Below are 5596 nucleotides of genomic sequence, written 5' to 3' on the forward strand. Positions count from 1 at the left end.
AAATCTAAACAAATGACCAAACGAAAAGTGGACTTAATTGATGACTCACGAGGACTAAAGACCTTAAACAATCGTGTTTGGGTGCCTAAACTTGGAGATTTGAGGGATTTAATCCTGACAGAAGCTCACAAATCCAGATTAACAGTACATCCTGGTAGTAATAAGATGTATCATGATTTGAAAACAGTGTATTGGTGGCCAACAATGAAATCAGATATCGCCCGTTATGTCGAAAAGTGTCATATATGTGCTCAAGTGAAGGCAGAACATCAGAAACCTTATGGTTCGTTACGTCAGTTACAGATTCCAGAGTGGAAATGGGAACATATAACGATGGATTTTGTGACCAAATTACCTCGAACACAGAAATGACACGATATGATTTGGGTAATAGTGGATCGTCTAACTAAAAGTGCTCATTTTCTTGCTACTCGTGAAACAGCTTCGTTAAGTGAGTTAGCCGAATTGTATGTGAAAGAAATAGTTAGTCGACATGGTGTGCCTTATCGATCGTTTCAGACAGGGATTCCAGATTTGTGTCGAACTTTTGGAATAGTCTTCAACAGAATCTGGGTACACGTGTGAATTTAAGTACAGCTTATCATCCTCAGACAGACGGTCAGAGTGAAAGAACGAAACAGACTTTGGAGGATATGTTAAGGGCTTGTGTGTTAGAAAACGGTGGTTCGTGGGAAACGGAAGAATTGATGAGAAACCGCTACCCTTATTTGTTTGACCAAGACCAGATTCCGAGGACGGAATCTCCTTAAGGGGGTGGATTTGTAACAGACTGAAACCCGGACTAGTTGTAAGTTGTCTATTTTGTCCTTAGGGTTTGTGCTTAAGTTTTAAGTGCTTTTATTTTAATTATTTTATTAGTGTTTTATTATACTTTTGTTGTGACCAGTTTGTGACAAGGGTCCCAGAACAGGTTTGTTTATTTCAATTGGACCTCGTTTGGGTTACCTAATCTTGTGCGAAAGATATCGGATAACTGGTAAATACCCGTGTGTTGTACAGTGTGGGAATTAAACCCAATTAAGAGACTAGTGTTCTGTATTTTCTTCCAATTTCTAGAATATTCACTAAAACACCGTCCTTTACATCCCCACCTAACCAAACCCTAATCCTTAAACATTGATCTTGAGCTCAAATTGGTGTTAGAATCGTGTTTGTTATCGTGTACTGAGTCTATCAAGGTAAGTAACATGTGTTTTTGTGTTCAATTTGTTGTTAAATTCATGGTTTTGTGTGAGTTTTGTAAAAAGCTTGAATTTGTGTCAAAACAAGTGATTTAAGTGTTTTTATGGTCAAATTGTTGTGGGTTTTGAGTCTATAACAAGTAGTGAACAAGTTGTGGTCGATTTTGGTGTTTAAAACGAGCTCTAGATCGAGATTTGAGGATTTCATCGTGAAGTCGGTAGCCTTTGTTCAGTTCCTGAGGAAGATGAACACAGTCGGTCGACTGTCGGTCGACAATCGACCGACTGAGGGTGAACCGACCGATTGTTGAGTGAACCGACTGACTGAGATTTACCTTCGACCGATTGATGTAATACCAAGTGAATCGACCGACTAGTATGGTCAGTCGATCGGTTGTGTCGACAGTCGACCGACTGTCAGTGTCAGTCGACCGACTGTGTGTCCAGGGCAGAATGTTTTACCAAAGTGCCTTTTTCTAGCTGTTATGCTGCCCGTTTATATTTTGGTGTTTAGGATGTAAATTTATGTAAATTTTGAGCGGACGCACTTTTTACTAATTTGCTATAATTCGCTGTCAGTGTGTCTAATCTTGATGGAAACACTATTCTAACTTGGTTTTTGCTGTTCTCAGGAGATAAGGACAAGGAGGAAGCTCAGAAATAATAACTGAGCAGTTGCTGGTAATTGGTGAGTGGGTCTATCTACGGATAGAGTTTAAGTAGCATATAACTCTTTTACCATGCATAGTGTAGGAATTACAATGATAGAATAGTATCATTTGCCTGATGTTGTATGTGAATTATGTGTACACTGTGTGAATGACACCAGTTGGGCCTAGGGAGACTGGGGACTCGAGACCGTGCCTAGGAGAGGTTAGAGTCCGTATGAGGTCAACCGTGCCAAGGGGAGGTTGGGTCCATAGGCTACTGATAAGACTAAAAAGGAACATATATTTCATAGCAATATCCCTCCTAAATAATAGGTTTTCATATGTAATTGTATTATATTTTCATTGTAATTGTTTAAATAAATAAGTGCGAAGACAAAAGGCGAAAATGAAGATTTGAAGACAAAAACGTCCAAAAAACTCAAATGTACAAGATACAATCCAAGTGGTTCAATTTATTGATGAGAAACGTCTCAAAATGACAAGAGTACAAGTTACAAAACGCAAAGTACATGATATTAAATTGTACGCAAGGACGTTCGAAAATTCGGAACCGGGACATGAGTCAACTATCAACGCCCGACGCAACGGACTAAAAATTACAAGTCTACTATGCACAAGAATATAATATAATATATAAATAATTATATTAATTATTTATATTTTATATTTATATATAAATTATGTCGAAAAGCAAGGTTCCAAAATTGTGTGAGCTGGATTTTCAAACTCCACGACTCGCGGAGTTTGCAAGCTTAAAACTCCACGACTCGTGGAGTTTGAAAAATCAGAATTTCCCTATAAAATGAACGAGCTTCTGCCGAGTTCAACCATCCCCAATATCAATCTCTCTCTGATATATATATATATATATATATATATATATATATATATATATATATATATATATATATATATATAATATAAATTAGTTTAGTTTTATGTTAGATTAGTTTAGGTTATGCAAAGGTTATTTTACGGGTTTTAAAGTCGGAGCTCTGTTCGTGTAACACTACGCGATAAATAATCAATGTAAGCTATGTTCTCCTTTTTAAATTAATGTCTCGTACTTAAATTATTATTATGTTTATTTAAGACGAAGTAATCATGATGTTGGGCTAAAACTATTAAAATTGGGTAATTGGGCTTTGTACCATAATTGGGGTTTGGACAAAAGAACGACACTTGTGGAAATTAGACTATGGGCTATTAATGGGCTTTATATTTGTTTAACTAAATGATAGTTTGTTAATTTTAATATAAAGATTTACAATTGGATGTACCTATAAATAACTATATACACTCGATCGGACACGATGGGCGGGGTATTTATATGTACGAATAATCGTTCATTTAACCGGACACGGGAATGGATTAATAGTCTATGGAATTATTAAAACAGGGGTGAAATTATGTACAAGGACACTTGGCATAATTGATAACAAAGTATTAAAACCTTGGGTTACACGCAGTCGATATCCTGGTGTAATTATTAAACAAAGTATTAAAACCTTGTTACAGTTTAAGTCCCCAATTAGTTGGAATATTTGACTTCGGGTATAAGAATAATTTGACGAGGACACTCGCACTTTAAATTTATGACTGATGGACTGTTATGGACAAAAACCAGACGGACATTTTAAATAATCCAGGACAAAGGACAATTAACCCATGGGCATAAAACTAAAATCAACACGTCAACCATCATGGTTACGGAAGTTTAAATAAGCATAATATATTTTATTTCAGATTTCCTCGTACTTTTATTTATTGTCATTTTAATTATTGTTATTTATTTTATATTGTTATTTAAATATCGTCATTTACTATACACTTCGCTTAAAATATAAATCGACAAACCGGTCATTAAACGGTAAACCCCCTTTTATATATTATTATATATATTTTGTACAAATATAGTTGTTTAAAAATATAGTGTGCAATAAGCCCGCTCCCTGTGGAACGAACCGGACTTCCTAAAAACTATACTACTCTACGATTAGGTACACTGCCTATAGTGTTGTAGCAAGGTTTAGGTATATCCCATTTGTAAATAAATAATTAAAACTTGTGTAAAATTGTAGCATATTTAATAGTATTTCCTAGTAAAAATATAAACTATTTCGTACCCCACGCTACGACATCAAGTTTTTGGCGCCGCTGCCGGGGACTTCGGCGAAACGCTATATTTTTAATTTATTTTTGTATAAATATATTTATATATCATTTTAGAAAAACAATATTAAAAAAAAAACGCCTTGCAAACTCCGTGACTTGCGGAGATTTTCTGCTACGTGGCACCGCGACTCGCGGAGCCACCTGACAGGCGCACCCAGGAACCCTACTTCGCATTTATTACGGAATATTATTAATTATTATTATTTTAAAACCCTAATTAGGTTTAATTAATTTAATATTTAATTTTTAGTTTTAATTAAATTTGTAATAATTACTTTTAATTAGTTTTATTATATATAAAAATTAATACTTTTATAAAATAAAAATATAAAAATAATATTTTTATAAAAATTGTACTTTTTACAACTTTAAGTTTATTTTTATTTTTTTTGTTTATTTTTATTTGTTTTTAGCATAATATTTGTATTTTTATTGTTCGTAGCTAGTTTTAAATTTAGTATTTTGCCATAGCTTATTTTTATTTCTAGATTTTTAGGCTTTGCCGTAAAATCCCTTAAGTGCTTTTTCTTTAGATTAAGATTTAGGCGCTTTAGAATTTTACGACGCCATTTTTAATTTTAGTGCCTTTTAAGTTATTGCCGTTTTGGATATAGAATTCCTGTAAGCTTTAATACCTTTAGGCGTAACTTTTAGATTTAATTTTTAGACTTTTAAGTTTCGACGTTTTTCTTTCATATTTTTATTTTTCGACGCGCACTCTTTTTCTTTCTTATTTCTCGCCACGTTAGTTTTAGGACTTAGAAATTTTCTCTACTTCTTCTCTAATAATTCAAAACGAAAAATTATTTTAAGCGGTTAAATTGATAGACATCCAAATTTTCTGCTTCGTAGTAATAGTTGGATTTGTTAGTGGCTGAGTTGTGAGCTTCCGATTTAAAGGGTTCTGGCTCCCTGCTACATCTTTTGGCTATTCGAAACGTGGGCAAAAGCAAAAAAGTCTATTAATTTGATAACTTTAAATAATTTTTATCTTTTTATAACTAATAGGATAATTAGTGAATGCACCACATTGTAGCTAAAATTTGGCTATCGCAATAAAATGGAAAATTTTGAAAACAAGGCCTTGGAAACCCTTTATGACATCCGAAATCAATTTAATCAATACTCTCAAACGGGTGTTGATGACAATTCGTTCGGTCAATCTTGGATCACGAATGATGAAACAATAACTGGTTGTGAAATCTGTGGAGATTATCACTCAACATGGGAATGTTATTATTACGTTCCTATGGAAAATTATGCACCCATGGAACCTGAATGGAACGATTATGAGGAATACAATTCTAATTGGGATTATTTCCAAGAATATATCCAAACTCAACAACCAGAAGACAAGGAAAATTATGTGCCTGAAAATTCTTTAGATTATATGAAAATCAAACTCGAAGAACTTGATGCTCAAAATGAACAAATGAGAGAGTTTGTAAATTGGCAAGCTGAAACTCTATCAGATTACACACCTGTTGATCTGAGGAGTCGTGTGCAAGAAAATCTCATATCATCGAATTTTGATGAATTCGAGAGCTC

Source organism: Rutidosis leptorrhynchoides, chromosome 9 (assembly GCF_046630445.1).
Source record: "Rutidosis leptorrhynchoides isolate AG116_Rl617_1_P2 chromosome 9, CSIRO_AGI_Rlap_v1, whole genome shotgun sequence".
In the NCBI taxonomy this organism is placed as follows: domain Eukaryota; kingdom Viridiplantae; phylum Streptophyta; class Magnoliopsida; order Asterales; family Asteraceae; genus Rutidosis; species Rutidosis leptorrhynchoides.